Source organism: Mytilus californianus, unplaced genomic scaffold, assembly GCF_021869535.1.
Source record: "Mytilus californianus isolate M0D057914Y unplaced genomic scaffold, xbMytCali1.0.p SCAF_11, whole genome shotgun sequence".
Classification (NCBI taxonomy): domain Eukaryota; kingdom Metazoa; phylum Mollusca; class Bivalvia; order Mytilida; family Mytilidae; genus Mytilus; species Mytilus californianus.
The window spans coordinates 31496228-31510899 of record NW_026262593.1 but is presented as its reverse complement, the minus strand read 5'-3'; positions in this window follow the sequence as shown (position 1 = coordinate 31510899).

The following is a 14672-nucleotide window of genomic DNA, read 5'->3' as shown; positions in this document are numbered from 1 at the left end:
TGACCAATGAACCATGAAAATGAAGTCAAGGTCGGATGATACCTGCCAGACAGACATATACACCTTAAAATCATTCCATACACCAACTATAGTTTACCTATTGATTATAGTTTTAAAAAACAGACCAAAACACAAAAACTTGAGCAATGAACCGTGAAAACGAGGTCAAGGTCAAGTAAAACCTGCCAGACTGACATGTACATCGTAAATTATTTCCATCGTTATCCCTATGTCTAGCTTTCTGCGACAGAAGTTGCAGGCTCGACAAAACCTATAATGGATAAACACTTTACAGTGGGATATCCAGTGAACGAAAACAAAAGAAAATTCACTCTTCTAATGATAGAGTCGAGAAAGTCAATGTTAAAACAATACCGATGACGATACTGATCAAAAGTTATTTCAAAATAATAATTGTACATTTTAAAGAAATTATTTGTTGAACTGTGTTATTAGAAATATACATGCAAATACACGATGTTTTATGTTTAGTATTTAACGAGATAATTGTATGAGAAGCTTGTGAAACTGAAATTTAAAAAATGCCAATCTTTGCTGCATATTGGTAAAAAAAAAAATTTCCCAAAGTATGCTCATTTTTTCACATCTAAGTTATCGAGCACACCTGTCTGCTCTTGTCACATGTACATTCAATAGAGAAATATTGTCTTTTCGTGAATATAAAAATTTAAAAGTATGTCTGTGCAGGTTAAAAAAAATAAAGATAACTATTTTTATAAAGCAGGTATCTTTCTAATATTTTGTATACAATTTTAAGAAAAGGTCGTCTTGAGTTTTGTACAAGTATTTGCGGTCTTCTCGATCTATTCACATTCAATGTTTACATCGAAATAAGGTCTGTTTGAATTTTTTTAGTAACTTAATTTCAAAAGTGCCAATCTTTCCTGCATATCAATCGATTCTTTTGGAATTTTTTCCCTGACGTTCTCTGATCTAGCTGTATAGCTATACGAATAATTAGCATGTTCCAGAGGGGTATACAGACAGTAAAAAAATAAATTGAAGTTGGTACTCCAGGAATTTATTCGCATAGCAACATTTTAAACCAATTTTACATCAAGCTTCTATAGCCTGTTGTACTCGTCGTTTGCTACTTAAGGAGGAAAATGATAACATTGAGTGGAAGTTTTGTTTTTATTTCAACTTATTTCTATTTTTACTATTTACCAGAACGTTTTTCCGTGAATCCATAATTGATAGCGTCCTTGCTAAAATGGGGCAAACCTGGGACTATCATAATATATATTATGTCCTTGCTTACACCTAGTTTGTATCTGGATGTTAGGGGTGTTTCACATGATTTTATTTTAGTCACTCGGTTTAGTTCAATTTATGAGGGTGTGGATGGGGGTTTACAGAATACGTATACGGCAAGTATTATGGTATAGCGTTGTCCGTCGTGAACATGTCGGACAATAACTCAAAAAGGCTTCAACAAGTTTTTATGAAACTTTGGAGAATTGTTTATAGATATAAGAAGATGTGGTATGAGTGCCAACGAGACAACTCTCCATCCAAGTCAAAATTTATAAAAGTAAACCATTATAGGTCACAGTACGGTCTTCAACACGGAGCCTTGGCTCACATCGAACAGTAAGCTATAAAGGGCTCCAAAAATTACTAGTGTAAAACCATTCAAACGGGAAAACCAACGGTCTAATCTATATAAAAAACGAGAAACGAGAAACACTTATGAACCACATCAACAAACGACAACTACTGAACATCAGATTCCTGGCTAAGGACAGGTGCAAACAAATGCAGCGGGTTTAAACGTTTTAATGGTACCAAACCTTCACCCTTTTTCCGAAACAATAGTGTAACATCACAACATAGAAAGACACATATATCTATTAAGGAAGCTCTCTTTCGATAATTATAAATTTTAGATTTTACGTTTCCGGTTTATGGGATTTTATTCATAAAAAAGGGGGGATTTTCCAGTTTTCGGATAATTACTCAATAATGCTTTAAGCAGATCTCAAACAAACTTTGGTAACTAGTTTATATCTATTAGAATAAGCTCCGATTAGTTGATTTTTTTTATGAATTTCTGATATCCCAACTCTTTCGCTATGCCCGTGTCTGTATTGAAGATTTTAATCACAAATATTTAGAGATAGTAATTATATTTCAATTTTCAGACACGTAACACATATACTTTTGATTATTTTTTGGCGGAACCAAATAAAATTTCTTACCGTCAAATTGGAACTAACACGATTAAGGCTAGATTTATCATTCATAATTATATATATTCGCCCCGACTTAGAGAATCAAGTTGCTGAGTAGAACGTTAACCAGCTCAAGCAACCGAAAGCCATAATATGCAGGACAAATTATATCATCAAGCATCAAGAATATTATGGAAAAAGTTGGAAGTTCCTGAGTCGGAATACATTTTGCTACTTAGCATTTCGTTTACGCTAGGGTGCTTATGTGAAACAGTCCACTAAAGTTTGATATTCTATAAAGGTTTGAAAATTTTCAAGTCCAGAGAAAGATCCAATTTTAAAGGTTTCAATTATGTTAAGTGCATACTTTATTTCATCTTCAGAATATAAAAAAAAGAGTTATGTCATCTACTAGTTTTGAGAATTTTAGGCTATGAGGGTTTTTTTTCTCGATTTTGATTTGTATTCCTTTTATATCATTAGAGTCTCTTATTCTGCAAGCAAGTAATTCAACTGATAAAACAAACATTAAGCGCTTAAAGGACATCCTTGCCGAATTCCGCGTTCAATATCAAAGGTTTCTGAAATCTACCCATTATTTAAGATAAAAATTCTTTTATGCTATGATATAGGGTTTTGACCCACTTCTAAAACGATTCATTATCTCCATACTTCCTTAATGATTCCAACATAAAATCCCATTCCAGTGAATCAAATGCTTTAGAAAAGTCAATAGATAATATATAGCTCCTTCAATATTAAAATTTTCAGAATAATCTATAATGTCTTGTATTTGACATACGTTAAATCCTTTATACGAGTGGAATATAATATTTGAAGTTGAAAAAAAATGGCCCTTTTTTCGGAAAATTTAGTTTAGAGCTTTTTCCCGCGTAAAACTGAAAAATCTAAATGAAAAGGCAATTATTGCTGTTTATGTCAGATCTATTTAAAGTAAGTTCCCTTGAGTAAATTTCAACAGTATATAGAGAAAATTCTTGATTATTTATCGAAGAAATATCAAGATAACGGTAGGCATTGTTGAATTTATCAATTAAATGAAATTTAGACAATTATTTACTCATAACAATAGAGTAACATGTCTGCTATGTATGGGAAAAATTGGTGCCCATGGTTATACCTACAACCGGTCAATAAAATCTTTATTGCCGAAACATACATCGTGTTTATTTCTCTAAGACTTTCAAAACATTCAGCATCCTTAGTTCTTTAAAAACCAATATTTGTCAACTTAGTTCATTTTGAAAACATATTATGTACCTGTCAGGCAATTCAGAATTCTTCACTTACAATATACTTTCTGTATTGTTAGGCTTTGAAATAAATTGTTTTTCATTTTAGAAAAAATAAAAAAAGTATTGGTTGCTTATGAGTTATTAAATTGTATTTACAAAGCAAAGTTTTCGACAAAGTGAAAAAAGTGTACCATTTCATTGAGCCAATCAATTAAGTAAATATGTTATTACCTCGTGTCTAGAATAAAGGACATAATCGCGCATGAATTTCGGACAAGCTAGTATCTATACAGGTAGCTATTTAAAGATATGTCCACTTTTAAAATGTTTCTATTGTATTTTAATACCAGAACATGCGTTAGTCTTCAACGATGTCAAGACATGTTTTAAAGTGTTTAAGATTGAAAGGTTCACAGATTCGTCAAAGCATTCCTAGCTTTAATTAAATTGAATTGATACTTTTTTCAGCAATACTAAAGAAGTATTATTTTTTAAAAGCGGAGGAGATTTTTTGGAACTTATTAATTTTGAACTCAATGTCGAAACAGCACATTTTATTTTTGTAAAATAATGAGAAGTAGAAGCAATAGAATCACAAGTCCTTGAAAATCGCCAAAATAAAGCAGCAATACAAATTTTGTCTAATGACGTTTGACCTTTTGAATTCGAAGGTCAAAAAGTATTATACATTTACCAAACAACTTGCTTCAAATGTTTATACGACACAAGTCTGTCAACCATCGGTATCTCTTTTAAATTTAGTCTGACATGTTTGTATTAGGACTTTAAACTTCCTGAATTTAGTGCAAAACTGTAAAAACTGTCCAAAAAGTCTCATTTTGATGTCTTGTAATAAATACTTAGATATCAACAACGGCATTACCCAAAAAGATGTGTGTTACAATATGAATTTTACAAAAGTGTGTGAAAGATCTTTTTTGGGTAAATCCTTTGCTCATATCTATTATGTCCAAAAAGTATGTATAAAAATCACTTGAGGGATGTTTTTTTCTGATGTTTCAGTCTCGTTGAAATCTCGTTCTGGAATTATTTCCAAAAAATGTGATACAAGTGGAAAATATCAATGAATTCAAAAAATATTACAACCAAGCTAAACTCTGTGAAAAAATTGTGTACTTACAATAAGTAGTTTTTGAGTAATAAAATTTTCAAATTTTAAAACCAATCCGGTCAGTGTCATCAGCCAAAATGTTGAGAAAATGGGTAATGGTACCAAGAAATGATTTTACCATTAATATGTGCATCCCATATCATTTTTTTTTTCTTTTCAAAATTCTTAGATATGTATTTTTTTTAATCATATATAACAAAGAAGTTGAAATAGTGTGCTTTTTGTTCTAAAAAAAATGAGAAAAATCCCAAATTTTCAAAATTAACAGCATGGTCAATTTGACACGAAAAAGCAACAAAATCTTATAAAACGTTCTAACATTAACACCAACCTATAGTTTTTTTATGTTAAATTTATTCAGATTGGTCCACTTCATCTTTAGTGAAAGTATGAAAAAAAGTTTAATTGTAGAACTGTGATTTTTTTCATGATAATAGCCCAAACATTGGTAAAAATTGATGAAAAATGGGAAAATCATTAAAAATGGGATACTTTCAAATGGCCATAACAAAAAAGGAGTGCGCAACAATATGATTTTTTCTTCATCAATTACTTTCTTACAGTCATATAAATCAAAATATCAGGTTAAGAAAAAAAGTTTAATTCTAGAAATTTTTGGCTCCTAGGAGGTGCACATCCTTAATGTTACATATCAATATCACACCTCCTCCTGTCCAATCTTTTTTATGCACCTCTCCTAAGTCAGGAGCCTGTTGTTCAGTGGTTGTCGTTTGTTGGTGTGGTTCATCGGTGTTTCTCGTTTCTCGTTTTTTATAAAGATTATACCGTTGGTTTTCCTGTTTGAATTGTTTTACACTAGTCATTTTGGGGCCCTTTATGACTTGCTGTTCGGTGTGAGCCAATGCTCCGTGTTGAAGGCCGTACTTTGAACTATAATTGTTAACTTTTTATATATATATTGGGACTTGGATGGAGAGTTGCCTCAATGGCACTCATACCACATCTTTTTATTTTTTTTTTTGGGGTCATTTCTATTTCATAAAATAATAGATTTTGAGAGGTTGAGGACAATTTTTCACCATTATAGAGTAACAAGGTTTTGACATTATCAATTTCATTTTTTTAAATATCTGAACTTTACCTGAGGCTTAGAGTAAAACAAAAAACGTTCTATCTTGCCATTGTTGCTGACCTAGAAGATGTATTTATTTGTGTGCTGGCGCCCTTCCATATTAGCAGGCGAATTTATCGCACACATGTTGTGTATTCGAATTTTAACTCGACTTTTCAGCAATAGCATATTCATTTCTCACCAACAAATGTATGTTTCGGCAATAAAGATTTTTATCGACCGGTTATAGGTATTGCCATGAGTATAACCATGGGCACCAATAGCACGTGTTACTGTACTGTTATGGGTAAATAATTGTCTAAATTTCATTTAATTGATAAATTCAGCAATGCCTACCGTTATCTTGATGATATTTTTTCGTTAAATAATCAAGAAAACTCCTAATATACTGTTGAAATTTCAAAGGGAACTTACTTTAAATAGATCTGACATAAACAGCAACAATTGCCTTTTCATAGATTTAGATTTTTTTCAGCTTTACGCGGGAAAAAGCTCTAAATTAAAATTTCCGAAAAAGGCCCATTTTTTCAACTTCAAATATTATATTGCACTCGTATATAGTATTTAACGTTCGTCGAATAAAAAACATTATAGGATATTTTGAAAATTTTGATATTGGAGGAGCTATATATTATTTATTGACTTTTCTAAAGCTTTTGATTCACTGGAATAGGATTTTATGTTGTAATCATTACAGAAATTTGGATTTAATGAATCATTTCAGAGGTGGGTCAAAACCCTAAATCATGACATAAAAGAACTTATCTTAAATAATTGGTAGTTTTCAGAAACCTTTGACATTTGTTTATTATATCAGTTGAATTACTTGCTTGCAGAATAAGAGACTCTAATGATATGAAAGGAAAACAAATAAAAATCGATAAAAAAACCCTCATAGCCTAAAAATCTCACAACTAGCAGATGACAAAATTCTGTTTTTTTTTAATTCTAAAAATGAAATAAAGTATGCACTTAACATAATTGAAACCTTTGGATCTTTCTCTGGACTTGAAAATTTTCAAACCTTTATAGAATATCAAACTTTAGAGGACTGTTTCACATAAGCACCCTAGCGTAAACGAAATGCTAAGTAGCAAAATGTATCCCGACTCAGGAACTTCCAACTTTTTCCAAAATATTCTTCATGATATTATTTGTCCTGCGTATTATGGCTTTCGGTTGCTTGAGTTGGTTTACGTTCTACTCAGCAACTTGATTCTCTAAGTTGGGGCGTATATATATATATATGATTATGAATAATAAATCTAGCCTTAATCGTGTTAATTCCAATATGACGGTAAAAAAGTGTTTTATTTGGTTCCGCAAAAAAATAATTAAAGGAATATGTGTTGCATGTCTGAAAATAAAATATAGTTACTATCTTTAAATATTTCTGACTCACAACGTCAATACAGACATTGGCATATCGAATGAGTTGGGGTTTATAAACACCGTAAAACGGTGCTAAAGGAACATATCCGTCCAAAACTGGAAAATTAACAATAGGGAACAAAAAATCATCGAAAAATATCATCAAGTTAACAGTAACTGTCTCCTCTGAGTTTTGGTCATAAATAGTGATCCATAACAGTTCGGGTACAAGTCTACTATTAAAAGGGCGAAACTGGTGCCCATAGGAATACCTACAACCTGTCGATAAACTTTATTGCCAAAACGTATATAAATGTTGTCATAGAGAAAATTTACAGCCTTTAATCATCTCATTAAGTTATTATTAAAACAATGCTGGTTGAGTGATGTCATTCATTCAAGCAGTCAAATTAAAAATAACATCAAACTAGATGACAGTTACATACTCGCTTGATCCAATGACACATACATGTATCTGAAAACTTTAATATTGTTCGATATCATGAATACACCCAATAAAATTCCGCAGGCTAATCAGTGTCAGTTTTCACCCAACATACTTCGATTAATCTCTGGATTCTGTATATGCCTAAATCTAACATATCAAAAACAAAGAACAGCCATTGTCATTTATATCAAAAACAGACAACGATGCCATCAAATTGGGACGAACGATCACAGTCCTCCCGTCATGCTTAAGATAGCCTTCAGCACGAGTTTGATTCAAATTCCTAGCTAGATGTCTGTAACGCTACATCTATTGAAGCTTACAGATACGAGTGTTATATAAAATTTTCACAGTAATTCATTTGAAGAATTTCTATTACAACAGTTACAGAGACATCGAAAACTGTGATACTTTTGTCTTAACAGTTCTATCAAGAACAGACATTGATGACGTATTATTCATAGCGAAAGGAAACTACCGGGTTAAGTTGTGATCACAAATCAATCCATATTCTGCCTGCTCTTATGTTGATAAACAACATGTTCTACGATGATGTTTACCTCAATCGACTAAAAAGGAGTCCCGGCACTAGTGATGTATCTATGCATAAATGCGATTAATGTGTTGGCCTTTCTTGCAAAACTCGTGTTTTCAAAAAAGAATTGTGACAAAACCTTAAACACCAATCCCATTCATTAAATTATCAATGTGGAACACTGACAGATTAAGAATCGATAAAAGAGATGATTCATTTTGTCTAACTTAATATCAAAATGGAACGATATCATTAGTGTTGTAGTAACGTGGTCAAATGTCGACCAAATTGTGATCTGATTTGTTGTAATAAAAAATACTAAAAGGCGGACGAAATTATGGTAGAGTATCTATTTATAAAAAAAACAATGTGAGAAACATTACAATGTACACTAACTCGATAATTTTCTTTTCTGTCTTGAAAAATAGACATTTATCTTGCTAAATATTACATATGTATCGCTTAACAACCTCAAAGAGGAAAATGTAATAGAGGTTTAAGACAAGACGTTCACTCACATCATTGCTTAGTAAAATTAAAAAGTACAGTAGGTAAATCTGGTTATTATATTTTTTAAAATCTGATTTTAAAGTTTCCATCAATACTTTGCTCGGAAGCATCAAATCTGACAAATCTAAATATACTAATCTACACGATAATCAATAAATTGAGGAAAGTATAGTCCCACGAAACATTTCTTATCATATACAGCCAAATGCTAGAGGGAAACTTATAATGAGGTAGAAGTCTTCAATGACAATAAGGAAAATCAATTAAAGGAAAATCAATTCAAAAATCAATATACTAGTGAATCAAAACTCTTTTACTCTTTTTTTACAACATTTGCGCTTGTGTATTACCCTGTTGACGGAGGCTATTATGTTTTAAAGAAAACGATTTCTCGCCATTTTGTTTATCTGATTACCAATAGTATTACAATGTAACACCTGCCCCATATCGGATTTAGGTACAGAAACGAGCTGTACAATAGTTAACGGTAGAACAACTAATTATCTATTATAAAGCAGATGTACATGTATTACATATACAGATTGCGTGTTGTTTAGTAGATCATACTTTAGATTATATTCATATGTTCAATAGGTTTATAGTTTAAGTGATTATAAAGTTACACCTTTTTCAAATTATTTGACGTCTTTAAGTAAAAATACTATTTGATATAGAATTTGAATTAGAAATGAATAACATACAAAAATAGCAAATATGGATGACAAACACAATTCTATAGATATATTTTTTTTAAAAAGTAAAGATCATACAGAATTTATATTCTTTCGCATTTCAACAACAGTTCTTAAATTAACTGCAAAATATTATACCTGTGCATACCAATGCATGCATAATTATACGAGAAAGCACTGATGATGAAGCAAAAGCTAGACGATTAAATTAAGAAAATATGAATAACAGTTCTGTAATTTTTTTTTTTCAATATCAATTTTAACACAGCGAAATCGAGATAGCGTCTGCACATAGGTTACGATACATTTAAATTTACATTGGAGTTTAACTGTAACAGCCATAAATATGTATGTCTGTGAGTCTGAGCTAAACATTGATATATCGAGAATTTTATAACACTGTTGTTTACAAAGCGAAAACAGCACGTCATATTAGAATTTACCTTATACAACGTTATGAAAAGAAGCTTCATAAGATTATTCCACAAGCAGAGCGATTGTCGAACTCCTTGAAACCTCTAGTTGTCTATATTTTACATGCATTTTATAAAATGACTGAATTTCCCGGCAATTTATAAAATGCCTTATCTTGACAGGCATTATATAAAAAACCTAAAAATTCCTAGTCATTTCTAAATTCAAAAAATTGCCTGTTCAGATTCAGAAATTTGTTAAAAAAAAAGATAATTATCATTTAGATGCATATGACCAAAAGAAAAATAACATCGGTAAAATTGAGTTTATTCTTCAAAAACCAGCTGAGAAAGTTTGTATGTTTTTGGGAAAATAAAGGCAACAGTAGTATACCGCTGTTCGAAATTCATAAATCGATTGAGAAAAAACAAATCCGGGTTACAAACTAAAACTGAGGGAAACACATCAAATATAAGAGGAGAACTACGACACAACAGAAACACAACATTAAAATGTAACACTACGTTAGGTATGTAGTCACTCTGTAGTTCAGAAAGTTATTATATGATCTTATTGTCTTGATGGCAGAAGGACAAATTTTTCTTACAATAGAACAAAGTTTACAAACTAATCTTTGGAAAATCTAGATTCAAAACAGAAGCGTGTAATATGAAGCAGAGAAAAAGAAGCCTGTTTTTTTATTGACTGATTGTTGTTTGTTTGCATTCAGTGGCAAATATTTCATGGATATTCAGGACGAGAACAAATAGATAATAATTCAAAGAAGTAAGTTCTAAAATGGATTGACCCGGATAAAAAAGAAGAATGATTACTGCCGCTTGAAATCAAGGTATGTTGGATAGGGACAGAAAAGCCTCGAATTTATACATCCTGCACAGCCAAAAGGATTTATATGTTTATGCACCTGTCCTAAGTCAGGAGCCCGTTGTTCAGTGGTTGTCGTTTGTTGGTGTGGTTCATAAGTGTTTCTCGTTTCTTGTTTTTTATATAGATTAGACCGTTGGTTTCCCTGTTTGAATTGTTTTACACTAGTCATTTTGGGGCCCTTTATAGCTTGCTGTTCGGTGTGAGACAAGGCTCCGTGTTGAAAGCCGTAAATTGACCTATAATTGTTTACTATTTACACATTGTGACTTGGATGGATAGTTGTCTCGTTGGCTCTCATACCACATCTTCTCATTTATAAATAGCATGGGTTTCGTCATTCAAGGCCGTGTTTGGTTGTGATGCAAGGATATGAGTTTCTTCATCTTCAATGCCTTAGGGAATTCTTGGGTCTTTACAATCTGATGAATTAATGCGACAGTAGTAAATCGATGTTAAAATCTTGAAGCATCGACCAAAAAGAGACAAATAAAGATGCATAGACAGGGTAAGCGTCTCCTACTATGGATGATGTACATCATCCGACATGTCTATATCTATTTCAACTGTTAAATGTTCTGATAAGCAAAACGATGTCAGTCAACCTAATCATGCTAATGTGACTTTGAATTTGTTGGGAACACACGAAAAAAAAAGAAGACATTCATGTGTGTGCTTTTTGCAAAACCCAAGGGTCGAACGATAATAGAATTTATATTTAATTAAAACTCTTAGAATACAAGCTTTAGAATTCTGTAATTATCATAGATAAAACTGCGCTTTTGTTCAATGCTTTTAATTGCTCAGTTTTTAAGAATATTTCATTCTTAAAAAAATCAGGCATTTTGTCGGATTTTCTCCGACTTTTGATTGGTAACTTTTGCCTCTGTTGTACAGTACCTGTCCGCAGAGCTGGATCTTTAATGCGATAGTTCACAAGGTAGTAATCTATAGTAATACATGTCGCACTCTGAGCCGACCAATCATTGATCTTGCTTTTAAATGTTACGTGTTAAGCAGAGAAGCAGCAACTAATGTCATTTTTTTTAAGTCTTTGCATTGTCCAGGCTGGGAACCCAAGACGTCCTGCACTCGAAACGAGCACGCTATCACGAGACTCCCGAGGCGATTATCCAACAATGAAAAATAACTATAACATGTACTAATATTAATGAGCAATAGAAAATGACAAAATGTATACCTTATTGACATTAGAGAGTGCTACAATTAACATGCCAAATCAAATAACGGTCATATGTTAACCTCTGTACAGATACAGCAGTGTATCTGGGCATTATTCTTCATAAGAATCACATAATATCAATGCATCTTCAGCATTGAAAAAGCTAGATGAACGCTACATAGCTTGAAGGTTGGCGGCACCAATATGACAAACGGTCCAAATTCAACAGTATGCATACCGTTTCATATACATGTACCTATACTGGTATGTCGATTAAAAGTGCTTATACCACAAAGAAGCGAATTACATAACGTAAAACATCTCAGCGGGAAGAAACTTTAAAAAATACTTTCTATCTTAGTTAATCAAGATAACATAGTCTGTTTTCCTATCTGTTGCTATTCCCTTACAGGGCTACATACATAAAATTATAGTAGATCTAGATATATGAAGAAGTACTAGACAAATCATTTAATATACCTTGACAACAGTTTATATCATATTAAAATCAGACAAATATCAAGGTTAACATCTCATTAACGAATATGTATTTATTTTTGTACACTATCAAATGCTCCGTTATGCTCTGTGACAAAGTGACTACATTTCATTCAATTGTGTTGCTAACTTCATTATCATTATGTTTTAAGGTAGCGTGTCTTATGCTGTATAATGTGCTTCGTGTTTTTGAAATGTGAAAAAAAGTTGGTTTTAGGGTATCCGTGCGTCATTAAGAAACATACATAACGAAACACACAATTTTTATAAAAACATTTAGACAATAACTTTTAAAGATGGGGAAAAAAGCAGAATTTGCTAATTAGAGATAATGTTAGAATAATTTCCAGCAAACATATGTGCACAAAACAATACCTAATTACTTCAACAATAACTCTACACCTGTCATTTCACAAACCAACATCTAACCTATTGCATTCAAGATGTTCAACCACAAAAGGGAATTAGAGACGTTTACCCTCAATGTGTAAAATCCAAACCTCCTGATTGCTCATGTTCATCGTCCCAATACAAATAAACTACCACCGGTCATGTTGTTACTGGAGCCCTTGACATCATACAATGAACACATAACTTAGAGGACTGTTATCCCAAAAATCCTGAAATATCAATTCGCCAGTCCATAAAGTGGAAGAAGAACTACAGGTAACTGATGGATGCAACTAATGACAATGCCAGAAAATGGATAAAGCGCGAGCAAGATGAACCAGAATTGGACACATTATCTGAATAAATGAAAGCTAGTGCATTAAAAATCTACGACTGACAATAAGCACATGGGTTTCCAGCCTGATGTTATAGATGCTTTATTTTTTCTACAAGACAAGTTTGTTCTTGCAGCTGACAAAACCTCCAACAATATCATTTGTATACTCTCCCAAAAAAAGAAACGTAACCAGTGAAAAAAATATAATTTACTTCAAATTTTCAATATCTTTTCAAATGCAGAAATAACTATTACATTACACTGAAATTTTACACACTTGTTGTTCATACTTAAATGTTCAGAAAAATGTAAAAAATTAACCACATTGAAGTCCAAAGCGTTCATATGACGTCACTTCAAAGTCAACATATGTTGTGACCACTTTTAGTTTGTAACACAGCACGGACACGTATCAGCATAGACGCGATCAATCGACGAATACAGTCTTGTGGAGTTCGGCCTCATAATTGTTCAAGAGACTGCAGCAGTTCTTGCAGAGTTTGTGGCACTGACCTACGATTACAAACGCATTTTTCCAAATTATCCAAAAATATTCTGTTGGGTTGAAATCTGGTGATTTGGACGGCCAGGGGAGCACTGTTTCAACCTGATTGGCTTGAAAGTCAACAGTAGCACTAGCTGTGTACGGCTGAGCGTTGTCGTGTTGCAAAACTTCCCTACTGAAGTTCATAACGGGCACATGTACGGGTGGTATCAAAACCTCATCACTGTTACGAGTGGCGTTAAGGTTGCCGAGGATTTTCACCAGTTGAGTTTTTTTGGTCATTGGATATGGCACTATACATCATCACACTCCCTACGACATAATTGTCTACCTCAAGAACAGAGTTATTTGCGAAGCTCTCATTCCGGTGTCTGTTGACGCGTGTAATGCCATCTCTTCTCTGCAGCATGAATCTTGATTCATCGCTGAATCACCTCGCTTCCGGTATTGCAGGTCCCAGGACCTTTCTCTGTTGCACCATCGGACCCTTGGAAGTCGATGCCGGTGTCTCAGTACTGCGCCAAAATAAGGACGTCACACGCGTAAACGCTTTTTACGTAGATGGGTTGCTGATGTGATCCTAGATCGACTAGAACTTTGACGGTCAGCTTTTGAACCGGATTACTGATATCATTCTAAGAGTCATGAAATTGTCCTCCGGTGAACATTATATAGTCTAGCGACTGCATTATGTGATTTACAGCCGACGATGTTACAGGTAGCTGTGTTTTTCTTGCATATCGGAGCAAGTTAAAAAAAAACAATTTAACGATTGAATTCCATTAAACTGATAAGTTTCTTTTATACCCATTAAACCCGTTTAAAGATAAGGCATGAATCGTACGTGCAACTGCCCAAATAATTCCCATACATCTTCCACGTTCAACGTTATACGTGCTGAACCGAAAAGATCATGCTTGATCAACAGCCGCTATCAGAAGTTTGAATTCAATTATCGTACCTTTAAATCTTAACATGATCATGTTTTCATGTCTCAATTACGCAAATCTTTTTGAAGATAAATATTTTGAAGAAAAAAATTGGTTGTTCCCTTTCTTTTTTAGGATTTTTTTAATTTAGATTGTCCAACTAAAGAACTCGAAATTCACAGCGAAACTTGGATACCCACACCCTCCATCCATTCATGAAGGAGGACATTTTAGAAAATCACAAATCTGTAATTTTCTCCATCGGTATTAACATAAAGACGGACCATCTGTGAGTTTCT